General features: G+C 35.5%; 1 protein-coding gene across 2 annotated transcripts in view; it reads right to left on the bottom strand.

Annotated features, from left to right (window-relative positions):
* Positions 1–15,781, bottom strand: part of LOC149566081 (uncharacterized) — a 65,932-nt gene that overhangs the window by 6,811 nt on the left and 43,340 nt on the right. The window lies entirely within an intron of this gene.

Raw genomic sequence — 15,781 nt, 5'->3', positions numbered from 1 at the left:
TTTATGAAAGACCCGAGTTTGTTAATATCGCCAATCATATTTGCCTTAATTAAGGTTTGTTATTTCCTAGTTAAATCAGCAGTGTTAAAGGTAAGTTAGTTAAATGGAAAGGAATGCCAATGAAGGGACACGTCTCCACTTGTGTGGAGGCATGTCTATCCATTGACATGCCTCTTCAAACTGATTTTATATCCAAACCCGATCAGTCTAGAGGGAAATCATAGTAATCTAGCATCATAATATTGCAGATGCCTTCTCCAATAATCACTGAACATGCAGGTTACTTCTTCATTAGATCGCTTGACATTAGTGATTGCTCCCACCGTAGCTCAGGATCAACTTCAAACCATACTGCCTGCTGAAAAGGGGGAGAAGCAAGACTTCTGCCTGAAAGTAAGCAACAACTTCACAAAAGACAAACACAATGATCTCCACAATATTAGCAGGGAATAGAAAATGACAAGATAGAAACGATAATTGTATGATTTACTAAACCTGCCAATTTGAAATAATAACGGACAGCAAAGAAAAAAGAAGTCCATTTAGAACCTTCGTATCAAAATCATTATGCCGTGAAAATCGTCCACCTATAGAGAGTTGTCAAACATGAAGACAGAAGTTAAATGAATATGATGCAGGTTATGAACTGTGAAATGGGCAATCGCTTTTACATGGCAATTGGATTTGCGACCAAGAGAGAAACAAAATGAGGCTTGATTTGCTGCCAACTAATTCAATTCCCTGCCCTGAGACCATGCCAAAATACTCACGGAACCAACAGAAGTAATTCTCGCTTCCGAATACAGCGGATATAATCAACAATGATCACAACAATGCGATGGGGTAGTTACAAGTTCAACGGACTCCTCAAGGTGAACCGACATAACTAATGAAGATATGAACTGATGTAAGAATAGAAATCAACAACCATATTAAGCTAAGTTACCGGTTCGAGTTTGGGTTCGAATAACCGGTTCACTAAAACGTCAAAATCTTGAAATGGGGTTTGGATTCGTTTGGGTTTGTTAGTACAAAAACATGTAATATATATATATATATATATATATATATAGAGAGAGAGAGAGAGAGAGAGAGAGAGAGAGAGAGAGAGAGAGAGAGACACACACACACACACGTATGCAGCCTAAAAAAATGAATTAAGATTAGAATGCCACATAGTATCATAAAAACAACAAAAACACTATAAACTTGTAATCTTAGCATCATATCTATTAACAACACCAAAATATTAAAATAATATCAAGTTCCAGTCATTGTTTAGACTTTCAACAATTAGAACTATACAAGTTTCAATCATCTAATGGATTATCTAAATCTTCATCTTCTTCTTCTTGATCAAAGGCATTAGTTGGTTCACAAACATTGTCATTGTTACTAAGATCAACTGCAATAATAACATTCCTTCTTTCCAAGTTGTCCAACGCTTATCACTTTTTCATTGTACAAAGAGCTCGTTTGTTTGTAATCAACATCCTACTTGAAAAATGTTATATAAGTAGCTTGCAACTCCCTTCACCTATTGAAGATGTTGTTTAATGTTTCAAATATGATTTGTCGCTATGCAGAGCTTTCGATTATTCGGACAGGGGCCATTATCAGCAATTGGATATAAAATTTCTCTGGAAAAAATCTTGAGGGCTAGTTTAATTTGATGTAATAAATATTTGAACTTCAGCAAATTTTGTTTGTAATGTTAAATATCTTTATTCAAATTCTGTAATAATTGTTTTTTGTACTATATTATAGAATGTTCCCAATGGAACTGTACCTAGTTCAAACTCGGTCTACTTGGGTCTTCCCTAGTTCGACCTAGATTTGACCTAGAGGAACCAACCTGCTTGGGTTCAAACCCAAGTGGAACCCAAAAGGGAGCCGAGACCAATACCAAGAACTTGTTCAAAATTCGGTTGGTTCAAAGGGCCAAGGGGAGAACTCGGTAATTGAGATATTAAGGCAACGATTTAAATGCCTTGCCACAATACAGAAATGGTAGAAACAAAAATCGAAGTCAGAAGCGTGAACACCATGTACGCATCCATGCAGAATCCACGTGCGCCCAACAAAGACAAAGCCATCTCTTTACTCATGTGATGTCAAAGTAGGTAGCTAAGAACTAATGAAATAATAAGTTGAAATTCGACATCAACAGCACATGTAGCCTTAAACATATGACACCAAATACACAACATACAAGTCAAAAGAAAAGGAGAACGACAAGTTCTATAATTGAATGTGAAACTCCATTAAACAAAACAGGTAGACTAGCAGAACAGACACTTCACTCATCAGCATCATGAGGAACTTGGATAGAGAACCAAAGGACATCAAAGGGAATAAAAAAGAAGAGTCAGTCAATATCGATAAGATCTATCTTATTGCTATCAAAATCAACAGTTTGGAAAACACAGAATGATCTGACTGATAGCAAACCGCTTAACTTTCAAAATGATGTCAAAACTCACTTTGATACCATGTTAAATACAAGCCCAGAAATAAACGATAAACAGCAATAAGAAAACCATAAAATAGATACAAAAATACACTAGAATATATCCTAGGAAAACCCATCTAAAATGAAGGGAAATACCCAGCCACACAAACAAAAGATTTCCTGTATTGATAGTAAAATATTCAAGTGGACAATGTCCTTCACTTGATGTGATATATATAATAGTAGGTGAGACTCTTCACATTACAACCAAAGGTCTCTTGAGTTTCCCAAAATATGACTCTTTATTTTCAAATACAACTCTTCATATTTCCATGCCTTAACACATGATGTATGACACGTTGTAATGGACACCCAGGAATGCCCAAAAGCTGAATTAATTGCTGAAATTATATTAATTCTAAAAATGCTGCAATCAAGTACAAAGAGATGTATTCCAAAGGCCAAACCCTAAGGGAATGACGTCTAGAATGTTACAACAGAGAATGAACGTCCTCTATTGCCAAAAAAGGAGTGTTATTCACACATCCAAGCTCTTATCTAATGCAAATCATAATCATCCGATACAATAATCCGATGCTCAACAATGAGACTTTCAGCCCTATTTATCCTTTTCTTCATCCTTCTGGAAGGAACTAAAACATTAATTAATTGCAAGGGCTAGAAGCTTTCTCTTTCCAATAATTAATGCATACCCTAAAAACTCCTCCCTGGAAATAATTAATTAAATCGAGAGGCTTCCGTCCTTCCAATAATTAATACATACCCTAGAAGCTACTCCCTTGTAATTAATAATTAAATTAATTAAATACAAAGTCACCTTTAAATTTAATGACTTTATAAAAAATTAATTTAATTTTTTCTTATCCTCCACTTAGACTTTGGAGAACGTGAAGGCCAAAAGATGGGATCATTACAAATCCGCCCTCCTTGAAATTGCTTGTCCTCAAGCAATTAAGTAACATAATGGACTCCAACCTCCACCTAGATCCCAATATGTGATATCCATATGGAAGTTAAACCAACTGCAAACCCGCATCATCAAGACCAACCCCTGTAGCCTAGCATTCAAAACTTGTGCTGATGAAGTCAGAATGTCACCATAAGGCAACTCCATAGAAGATCTATGAAACGTCTTCTTCCCTTTATCCATCCACATAATATATATTGGACTAGAATGCATATTATCACCATCATGCATTGAAAAAGATGTAGTTGTAGGTGAACCATATGTACTCATGCTAACTGTATCAACAATAGGTGTTGCCGCATCGAAATATATGGACATAGGAACAACATTAACTGCTGCAACAGAAAACTGAACTGAATTTGCAATTGATGAAAACTCATAATCATTAACATGTGTGGCTTCATTAGAAAATACATCAACCACTGCATTTATACCATTAAACTCCTCATTGGATGCTTCAACTGACATAGAAGTGGCTTCTGATATGATAGTATCCTTGCATTCTCCTAATTCCACTATTGCTACGTCATCATCCCCTGACAAGGCTTCATATGTGGTCTCCTGACTTTGCACGCATGTCTCCATTGACTCTGCCGAAATGCCCACATCACCAACATCATAGCTGGTTGGCTCTATACGTGTCTCGATCCCACCTGAGAAATTGACTACCTTCTGCTCTGGAGCAACATACAAATCATCAATGTTGATGCCCATCTGTCTAGCCATAAGCTGCAACATCATATCCATTCGCCTATTCTGCTCCTGTTGCATACGTTGCCTCTTCTCTAATGTACCCAATAACTGTCTGAACATCACATCTTGATCTGGACTAATATACATGTTTATCCGGCTATCAATATGATCTCCACAGGATGGCAGGACTTATAGCTCTGATACCACTGTAATGGACACCCAGGAATGCCCAAAAGCTGAATTAATTGCTGAAATTATATTAATTCTAAAAATGCTGCAATCAAGCACAAAGAGATGTATTCCAAAGGCCAAACCCTAAGGGAATGACGTCTAGAATGTTACAACAGAGAATGAACGTCCTCTATTGCCAAAAAAGAGTGTTATTCACACATCCAAGCTCTTATCTAATGCAAATCATAATCATCCAATACAATAATCCGATGCTCAACAATGAGACTTTCAGCCCTATTTATCCTTTTCTTCATCCTTCTGGAAGGAACTAAAACATTAATTAATTGCAAGGGCTAGAAGCTTCCTCCTTCCAATAATTAATGCATACCCTAAAAACTCCTCCCTGGAAATAATTAATTAAATCGAGAGGCTTCCGTCCTTCCAATAATTAATACATACCCTAGAAGCTACTCCCTTGTAATTAATAATTAAATTAATTAAATACAAAGTCACCTTTAAATTTAATGACTTTATAAAAAATTAATTTAATTTTTTCTTATCCTCCACTTAGACTTTGGAGAACGTGAAGGCCAAAAGATGGGATCATTACACACGTCTTTATATTTAATAATACAGTTTATCATAAATGTCCTTTTCAGCTGAAGCTAATTATAACAGTATTAACACCCAAAGATAAAGATCTCTATCGCAGCTACAATCTCCAACAAGTTACACTTTTAAGTGTAACAGGATGATTACCAAGACTCCCATGAAGCTAAATAATTATGTATTTAAGGCAGATTTTATGTTGTTCACATGGTAGGTATTGATGTTGTCCTTAGTATGAGCTGGTTACACACTATAGAGGACATTTATCTCAGCACTAAGAAGATGGAGATGAGATCTATTAAGGATGGTCAAACTCACATCCTTAAGGCTATCACGAATAGCAATGGAAAGTTGATTTCTTTTAGACATATGTCTCATGGGTCATGATACAGTTGATTGCACAGCAGAGTGTTCGATGTTACTGATGGGATAGATAAATCAGCTTACCATCCTGATATACAAAAGCTTAGAACTAAACATTCTAAATTATTTAGTGATTTACCCCCTGTCAAGCGACTTGATAGAGGCATAAAGCACATCATTGAGTTAGAAAAAGATGCTAAGCCCGTCATGATTACTCCTTACCAGCACCCTAAGCGCCTGAAAGATGAGATAAAGAAGACTATTCAAGAGTTGCTTGCTATGGGACACATTAGGCCGAGTAAGTCCTCTTTTGCTTCATCAGTTGTTTTGGTGAAGAAAAAGGATTGTACACTCAAGATGCGCATTGACTACTAGATATTGAATAGAAGGACTATTAAGAACCGGTATCCCATCCCACGCATTGATGAGTAAATTGATGAACTACATAGGGCTTGCTACTTCTTTGGGATTGATTTGAGATCCAGGTATCACCAAACTAGAATCAGAGAGTAGGAGGTGGAGAAGACAGCATTGAAGAGTCACTATGGTCACTTTGAGTTTTTTATGATGCCTTTCGATTTGACTAATGCCTCTACAACATTCCAATCTACCATGAACAGAGTCTTCCACAGTCATTGAGGAGATTTGTTTTGGTTTTCTTTGATGATATACTTGTATATAGTAAGACGCGGGATGATCATGTGGCACACTTGGATACAGTGTTGGACATTCTGGATAGGGCTTCCTTGTATGCCAAGGAGTCCAAATGTGCCTTGAGTATGATAGAGTTACTCTATCTTGGGCATGTTATTAGTGCAGAGCGAGTTCGCATGGATCCTGATAAGGTTTGTGCTATTCTAGATTGGCCTATACCAGAGACCCTAACATAGCTTAGAGGCTTCATTGGCTTGTGTGCATTCTACCATAGATTTGTGGCAAGGTAGATTTGTGGCAAGCTTCTCTCGTCATGTAACTCTCCTTACTGATTTGACCCGTAAGGGTGCTTTTGAGTGGACCTCTTAGGCATAGGAGTGCTTTGAGAAGTTCAAACAGATTATGACATCATGCTCAATGCTAGCAGTATCGGATTTCTCGAGGCCCTTGGGGTTGCATAATGATGCATCAGGTGAGGGCATTGATGTCATACTTTCCCAAGATTGCCATCCCATTGCATTTGAGAGCAAGAAGCTCAAGGGTCCTGAGAGAACTTTCAGTGTGTATAATAAGGAGATGTTGGCCATTATGCATGCCAAGTTCAGGCAGTACTTACTTGACATTACGATTTGCATCAAAACTGACCGTAATAGCCTAAAGCATTTCCTTGGACAATGGGATCTTAATGAGAGGCCGAAGAAGTGGTTCTTCAAGCTTAAGTCATATGATTTTGATATTTCCTATATTAAGAGTACACGGAATGTAGTTGTTGACACACTCTCACGAAGACCCCATTTGTGAGTTATCACAAAGATATCTAAGGATTGGAGACACTTGCTCATTGTTGAGTATTATTGAGTATGCCAAGGATTAGTGGGCATCTAGTATTGTTGATGGCAATATTCAGGACAAGGGAGGGATTTAATTAGTCCAGGATCAAGTGTTCGGTAGATGTGTTACAGGCCTCTCATGATTCTTCTTTGGTTACACATCTTGGGTTCTTTAAGACTTATAGCCAGATTTGGGAGAGATTCACATGGGAGGGCCTGAAGTTAGATGTTCAATAGTATGTTAGAGAGTGTTATGTTTGTCAATAGAACAAAAAAGAGCATGCTTATCCAGTCAGGTTACTTCAGCCACTCCCAATCCTGGAAGGAAGTGGAAGTGTTTATCTATGGAATTTATCATGGGCTTGCCAAAAGCCCAAGGCAGAGATTGTATCTTTGTAGCAATGAATTACCTCACCATATATGGGTACTTCATTCCTATCACCCCTGCATTTTTAGCAACACGGATAGCTAAGTTGTTCTTTTGGGAGGTTTTCAGGTTGTATGGTTTACCTTGGAGCATTGTCAATGACCGAGATAGCCGATTTATGGGTCACTTCTAATAGGAACTGTTCAAGTTGTGCAAGACAATGTTGACTCCGAGCACTAGTTACCACCCTCAGACTAATGACCACACTGAGATTGTTAATAAGTGGGTTGAGGGCTATCTACGAAACTATGTGTCAGCACAACACTGAGCATGGGTGAAGAGGATATACTTATGTGAGTATTGTTATAATTCCACTCACCGTATGTTTATTCAGATGTCCACTTTTAGAGCCTTGTATGGGCATGATCCCCCAAGATTCATGGATTTCTTTATTCAGTAACAGTAGAGTACCCAATGTAGGAGAGTTACTACAGGACAATCAAAATGTTACGAGGACTCTAAGAGACAACATTCAAAAGGCTCTGAATCAACAGAAGCAATATGTTGATCAGCAGAGGGTTGCTTGCTCTTTCCAAGTTGGTAATATGGTGTATCTGATGTTGCAGCCTTAAAGGCAATCATCTATCAGAAAGAGTGGAGTTGAGAAGCTTGAGCCTCATGGTCATTTCCGTGTGGTTAGACATGTGGGTGACTTTTCAAAATAATGACTACCATATCCTCATCCTCCATTGTATGGCCAATTGCATCAAGATGATCTCTGATGTACTTAATCTTCAGAAGATGCTCTTGTAAGACCATGTGTTCATCCATAATAACAGAGAATATAGCTAATTATTCAAAATGAAAGCTCTACTATTGTTTGATGTCTCATGGAGATCCTTCAGTGTAGTCCAGATTCCTACAATTATCTTGTCAGACAGCACTTGAGGCAACTAATCATTAGTAACTAAAAGTTTAATGAGCATAACAACTTCACGATTACACTCATTAAGCTTCTCTTGAGTAACATCGACTGTGGTAAGACAAGTCTCGGTACCCAAAACAATCACCTCAAGGCAACAATACTCGAAGATCATCATTCTCTGCTTCCAAGTGTTGTAGTTTTTTTCTGTTGAATCGTTGACTACCTTCCCAGAGAAGACTGGTGAGAGATACCATGACACGTTTCTCAATGCAAAAAAATGAATCTCTAAAAAGGTACAAACTTCGAGGCAAATTGATGGAAGACCCAAAAAATGAAAGGACACCCAGAAGAGAACTCGAAAAACCCATAAGGAATTTGATCTCAAATTCTAAATCTGCCAACTAAACAATTGAGGTGTAGAAAACAATGCACCCAGAAATAACAAAGATCGACCCAGTTGAGTTCTTGAAAAACCGACAAGGAATTTACAATAAGTTTTTGAAAATGATAAAAAAATGTGACAATTTCAAAAGAAATCCTAGCCGTTCTTGAAAAAACTAAAAAAATAATTGCAAAGATGGGAAACAATGGTGGAAGGAGGATTGGTTATATCAATGACAAAGGGTTGTTTGGAAACCCTAGACAGCACCCTTAGCAACAAATAAGCAAGAAAAATGCATTTTAAAACACGGATCTGGCCAAGAAAAATCACAAGTTATAGAGTAATGGTGTGTGGGTGTCTTTGCAAGAAAAAACTGACACCTTATACAAGTGTGCAAAGAAAGACGCATGTGCAAGAACCACATGGCTCAGAAGAAAGAAAGCTTTCACCGTGAGAAGAAAACAAAGAGGTTGGTCGCAGATTTGCAGAAGACCTATAGCAAGCAGGCTACTTGGGAAGCAAAAGAAATGTAGAAAAAAGAAACCATGAGTTTGAGAAAAAACATGCCCAGAGAAACCTCTGTAGAAATCCTAGCTAGGTTTTATAAAATATTTACCATCCTACAGAAGGAAAAAAAATGGAATACACCCAGGCAAAAAGATTTTGAAGATTTTATAAGTCTATAATTTCGTTAAGAAATTAAAGATTTTTAGAACCTATTTCAAAAAATACTCACAAAATTTCAATAATGAAATTATTATTTTTAGAAAAAAATAGTTTTGATACCATATTATGGTAAAATAATGAATGTGTTATAAAAAAAAGATCATTAACGATCTATATATACAAGTATACACAAGAATGTTTCTCTAACGAACAAAGAGAGAAATAGAAACATTCTGAAGAGAGAAAGAAAAAGTTTCCATATTGAACAGAGAGAGTATGGAAACATAGAAGAGGTGTGACAATTAGAAATAGAAGTAAATCTACAAAAGAGGGAAAATAGAGAGATTTAACTCTAATATACACCTCTCACAAATTCAGAAATATCAAATGCATTTAGGATAGTTTGATCTTTGCATTTGAAAGCATTTATAATTCTCAAGGTAAATCAAACGGTGGCTTCAAGAACACACTTCACATGACTTAAATCATAACTTAGTCATTTGAATATATTTTCTTTTGTTGTAAAGTATTAAATATAATAATTTATTATATTTCCCTCCAACCCTTGGCACCCATGTTTTTTCTTATAATTTAACCATTAAATGCACTTGTTGACATTATAATATAGCTTTCAATTTAATCATTAATTAAGTGAAAATTAATGATTATAAACCAAATAGAAACTGGTCATAATTGACTTCCTAATTAGTAAGTCTCAAAACAAAAGATCTGTTGATGTCCCCACAACTCCATGCTTACTACCAACTGTTCAGATGACCTGCTAAGAATAGTAACTCTGACTTTCCCTAAATAGTAACTTACTACAAAAAGTAAGGACACCAATCTGACTCAAATAAAGAACAATCCTAAACACCCGTGACCTCTGGAGTATGAAAATACCCACTAGCTCAACCAACTCAGACCCTCTATCCAATTGATTAGCCTACGAGGATTACTAATAGGCTAGTCCTCACTCCAACAGGAGGTGAGCTAAAATGGGGACATTATAGCAACCAATCTCAGAAAATCCAAATTCCGATAAGGCTCAATCACTGAGCCAAAAAATTTCTCTAAACATTAGATGAAGCATGTCATGATCGTTAGTGCCTTATTAACAAGTTAATTGCAAGGAATATGCTTTCTTTTATAAGAATTGCAATTCACCATGAACTTAATACTATGAAATGCATTGGCAGAATTACATATCACCAACCTTTCCTTGATTAAGAGATCCAGATTGCGCATTACAGATACAGAAAAAACTGAAATTTATCTGGCACTTGGATTTCATATATTCCTCAACCATATAACTTTACTGTCTTGTCAAACTATATGTAACAATTGCATATTCTTAGATTCAATTTTACTTACCAGTTAAAAGTAGCATTACTTTAGCAGCAATTCTTACAAAACCCCACTTCAACTACTAAACATGGCTACTTAGACACTAATTACAGGCACATGCCCTTGAAGCAAAGTTCAAACAAACCGTAGTTGCATAACTTGCAAAGCACTCGCAAGCCAAGTTGCAGGTGAGTCATGCACCAAATAACTCGCCGATGAGTTTTGTAATACTCACTATGATTTTGGCTTTAAAAAGTCATGAGTAAACACAAAAAATCAGGATTTTTCCTTCAAAAACTCATGAGGGAATACAAAACATTGTTACTTTTCCTTGAAAAACTCATCTAAATTCATATAATTTAGTTTTTCTTGCTTGTAGTTGAAAAAAAATGGTTTTCATTAATGGTGATTTTCACTCACTTTTCTCATTTTCTCTATAAAAAGAAATCTGAGGGCTAACCCCTGAACCCCCACTTTCCCATACCCTTCAATCATCTAGTTTATCTCACATGTAACACCTTGCACAGCTTATCATTACTGCCCCTCAAACTGATTAGGCTATCCACTCTCAAACCCCCAGTGGTTATTGAGATCTCTTGTCGTATAAACTCTGATTTGGATTTATATATGATGGAAATTAGTGTTATGCTCAACAAATTTAGTAACGTGTGTTTTTTAACATTTCTTATAAAAATTGTTTTCAAATGTACAATAAATTTGCAGAGTTATTGCAGGCAAGAGCCTACAACACAACGGTAAATTGTGAGCCTCTTATCGAAGAGGTCTTGGGTTCGAATCTACCCATGCTTAATAAAATAATAATTAATCTTGGCTTCGGCCTCTTCCCGATCAAAAAAAAAGAAAAAAATTTGCAGAGTTATTGCTGAATTTTTCCTGAGTTTTTAAAAAATTTGGGCCAGATGAGTCGTTGACAAGTCTAAGTTTTTCAACTATGAAACATACTATAGTGTTTGTTTAATGAACTTATTACAAGTATCATCTCAATTTTCCAATTTACTAATTTGATCTATAATTCATGTGGTACTATTAAGGCCTGCTGAAACCATTTATGGCTAGTTTCTCTCACCAGCACCGAGTGAGATGAAGGTATACAACTTCAATTACTTATTTGAGGTTTTTGCTGAGTTTTGGATAGGAATGGGTTATCAAAACAGAAAATTCATTCTTGGCTGCTGACAAGTTCTGTGTACACTATCAAAATATCATTATCGGTTAGCTCTTTCAAGAAGTTCTAGTCATGTTGCATGATAATCTTGTTCGTCGAACCAGCAACTTATTTCCATATCTGAGAAAAAATATCCATGTCAATAGTTTAAAGAATGTGGTATCTTCTTTTCCTTAGTTAAAAATGAGAAGATATAGCCTGATGCCAAACATCCAATGCATAGAGTAGATGACGGGTGCAATAGATTATCAAATTGGTGATAAAAGCTTGGTAGACAAATTGATCTCAGTGATAGCTTCAATATTAGGCTTTTAATTAACATTGACAACTTAGAAGGATGATGGTAATATGCATCTTATTGAGAACCACTTAATCTGTTTTCTCTTGTTTTGAAGTGGTTAAGAAAATGCCTACATGCATGACTACAGGCATAGCACATCTTTCATGCACTAGTGGTCATTCCCAAGCATAGTAAGAAAGCTTCACTCTTAATGTATGTGGTAAACGTCTCTTAAGGTCGTGACAAAACAAAGATTCTAAATAAGAAAGTAAACTTCATCTCCAGAACTCGTATGGCAGAGCCAGTATTTATACCTTGAACACATTGAAAAAATACGATTAACTACCAACCAAAGTTGAGTCCTTGAATTCTAAGCCAATATTATATCTTCCATCCTTTTTCCAATTCTATAGAGCATTGTTTATAATTTCTTTCTTGATAATGTAATCCTTGCAAAGTAGGAAATCCGTACACTAATCTGCAGATGTCAAAATCCACGGTTCACATTTGTTAGTAGCAGCTTAAGCGTGTGAAAGATATTATCTCTTGCAAAAGTACTAATTTAATGATTGTGATAAAGACGTAAATTGGCGTACTGGAGAAATGGAGCTTAAGGAATGAATGATTGCCACAAACATATGCATACCTGAGGAAGTAACTATCTATTTAATATTTTTTGTTACATCCCAAATTTTGATCTAATTTAAAATATAGCCATTGAGGTTCACATGAAGTCAATTAACAGTTAAATTTGTTATAATCCTGCAAAATGGTAAGATGGTTAGTTAGTTATAATTATTTATCACGAATTCATGAAATTGAATAGGTTGTTAGCCGTTATGATTATTTATAACTTGTTATGATAAAATGATTTAATTACGGATAATTTCCTTGCAGGAAACACGTCGAAAGGGTGGAAGCATTGTCAGAAAAGAATTAGGCACATGAGCATCAACATCATTGGGCAGATGGGTTGAGGACCTAGCGACTTGAAACAAGACACATCTGTGGGACCCGCATGAACTATTTAAATAAATAATTTGAAAAATATAAAATAATTGAGTTAAAATATAAAGCATACCTCAAAGGATTTAATATAATCTTTCACCTTATTATTATAATAGATATATCTATATACGTACATATAGATATAAAAATGAAATGGCACCATTATATTATAATAATTTAATAAAGTGATGTCACCCCATTGATATATTTACATGCACATATATTATATAAAATTATAATAATATTCAAATATATTAACATTTGAATTATTATAATATTCTAATTATTATCTTCCAATTCTATTCTTTCCATTTTAATATTCTTGCTTTTAACCGATTAACACTTGGCATGAAAAATCAATTTAATATTTGACAATTTGAATTGTCGTATAATCTTCCAACCATTTAAATTTTCTTTTCCTCTTCTTTGTTTTAATCGAATTAAAACATTTGGAATTTGATCAACTATAATCTTTTGTAACCGGTCGGAGCCAAGAAGTCATATTTCACTCTCCAATTAAGGAAGCCATGAGGGAGAGGCAGGATCACCTTTTTCCTTGGTGCCCGAATTCTTCCTTCCTTGCTACATACAGATTTTCCTTGTTTCTTTTACCAACTCGTCCTTGCATTGATACGACTGAAATCTGCCTATGATACGTCTTACAATCTGCCATTAAAACATCTTACAGCCTGCCATTGAAACGTCTATTGTTGCCATTGATATATCTTACCATACACCATTGATACATCCACTATTACCATTGTTTTTTAAAAAAATCTTGTTCGGATTGTGTGACTTCAACTTCAAGTGATTCCGGCTAGGATACTATGGGTAAGTGCTGAAGAAATCAAGAGAGAGCCAGTCAGTTTGCAAGTTCCCCAATGGATACATAACAGATGAGTTACCCTTCCATATTTTTGAATGCATATTCTCCTACAGCCGGCTTGGCATGGTAAATCACTATTAGGACTGAGATTATTATATGTTACTTTATTGATGGCTTCTTGCAAATTTTATAGAGTTCCCATTTTGGTTCTTTATATAATATCATTGTATCTTAAACCACCATTAAGGAATCGAATGGTAACTGTAGGAGTCTCATAATGATTGTATGAACCATCACAAATAGTATGGATATCAACAGCAAGAATTATATTGTTTTAAACCATGATAAATGTATAATAAGAGAAGTATGCTCATCAAATGCACCTGGGAATCACCGGCAATGAAGCCGCAGAATGGTGAAGAAGTGTAAATAAATTATTTTTTTTAAAAGAATGTTCATAATCTTTCAAGCACTTGGGATTCACCGGCTGATAGCCATGAAATGGTGAAAAGGTGGAATGATTCTGCAAGAATGCAGCAGAGAAATCAGATATGATTAAATTAAATTAATTAAACAATAAATTCTACAATCTTTAAAAATATATTTTCAAATCACAAATTGTGGTAAGCTAGAACATATATGGTATTCATGAATTTGTTGGGAATCAATAGACAAAGCCGATTGCTCTGAGATCCGAACACCTAGGATTCACCGGCTGTATAGCAATGGAAAGGGTGAAGAGGTGAGATGGAGTCTGCAATGATTTAGAAAATAAAAGTCAGATATAATACATTAAATCTATAATAATATTATTTAATAGCTCATGCATAATCCTGTTAATTGTATCCTCCTGCTGTCAATTCGAATGGTGTGTTTAATTACCAAGATGCTCAGTAGATGACAGATGTTCCAAGTCCAATTCCCAGTAGGGAGGGCCTTTCTCGTTGTAGATTGTGTGAAGAATAAATTAAGGTCCGAGGTTGGGCGGTTAAGCACCTGACAATGTTTCACCTCTCCCCAAGTTGTCGGGTGTACAACAGACAAAGATAAGCTATGCATTCAATTGTTGTTGGAAATGGGTAGTTTTACTTTTATGAAGTATATGCAAGAAGAGGGTAAGATTAATTGAGTTTTATCATCATTAAAGTTACTTTACACTTAGTTGCGAGAGACAGATTTATCTGATGGATTGTTATCTCAGTCTTATATTTATATGGATATTGAATATGAGCATATCTTTTAATCTTAAGTTATTGCCACAGTTAAGAAATCGGAAGGAATGATACAACAGTATCTGAAGCCCTAGTGGAATTAGTGGAATCTGGAGCCCTAAATGACACATTGGTATCTGAAGCCCTAAATGATACAGTGGTATCGATGCCCTAATTGATACAGTGGTTTGTGATGCCCTAATATTATATATTGGTATTTAATAGTAATCATCATTTGATTTTGATATAGTGGTATTAAATGGTAGTCCTTATATGATTTTGTTATAGTGGTATTTGTGGACTAATCTAGGTGATTGCAGAAGCATTCTTACAATGATCTATGGGTTCAAATTTCATGGTATGTGGTTTTTAATTACTATAGTAAATTCATTGATGGTGTTTTAAGTTCTTAGTTAAGAAAATTTTGTCTAACTGATTTCAAAGGTAAATCTCATTCACATGAACATGACTGATAGAACTGTCTTCCTATGAAATTGAAGTAATAACTGTATTTCTTTGAGTATGTTGTTAATTAAGACCCGGAAAAACTGGTTGTTACAATTTCATATTAAATTTGACATGACAGAGGGTATAGAAGACCCTTTCAAAGAGTCCACAGTATATACTCCATGATGTGCTAATACATCTTAGTCTATTGTTGATAAGCTTCTTCCTTGACTTTGGCAAGTGTGAACATGCTGCTCCTTCTCAGTAGGTGAAGCAGACAGACCCAGCATAAGTGAAGCACAAATAAATCAGCAGTCTGCTATTCCATCACACACTCCACTGCCTCATTTGAAATCTATCCTTCACAACCCAACCAAGG

This window comes from Cupressus sempervirens, chromosome 3 (genome assembly GCF_028749045.1).
Source record: "Cupressus sempervirens isolate cs-2001-9-10 chromosome 3, ASM2874904v1, whole genome shotgun sequence".
In the NCBI taxonomy this organism is placed as follows: domain Eukaryota; kingdom Viridiplantae; phylum Streptophyta; class Pinopsida; order Cupressales; family Cupressaceae; genus Cupressus; species Cupressus sempervirens.
The sequence above is the reverse complement of the archived record's forward strand: the minus strand, read 5'-3'. Positions and strand labels throughout refer to the sequence as shown.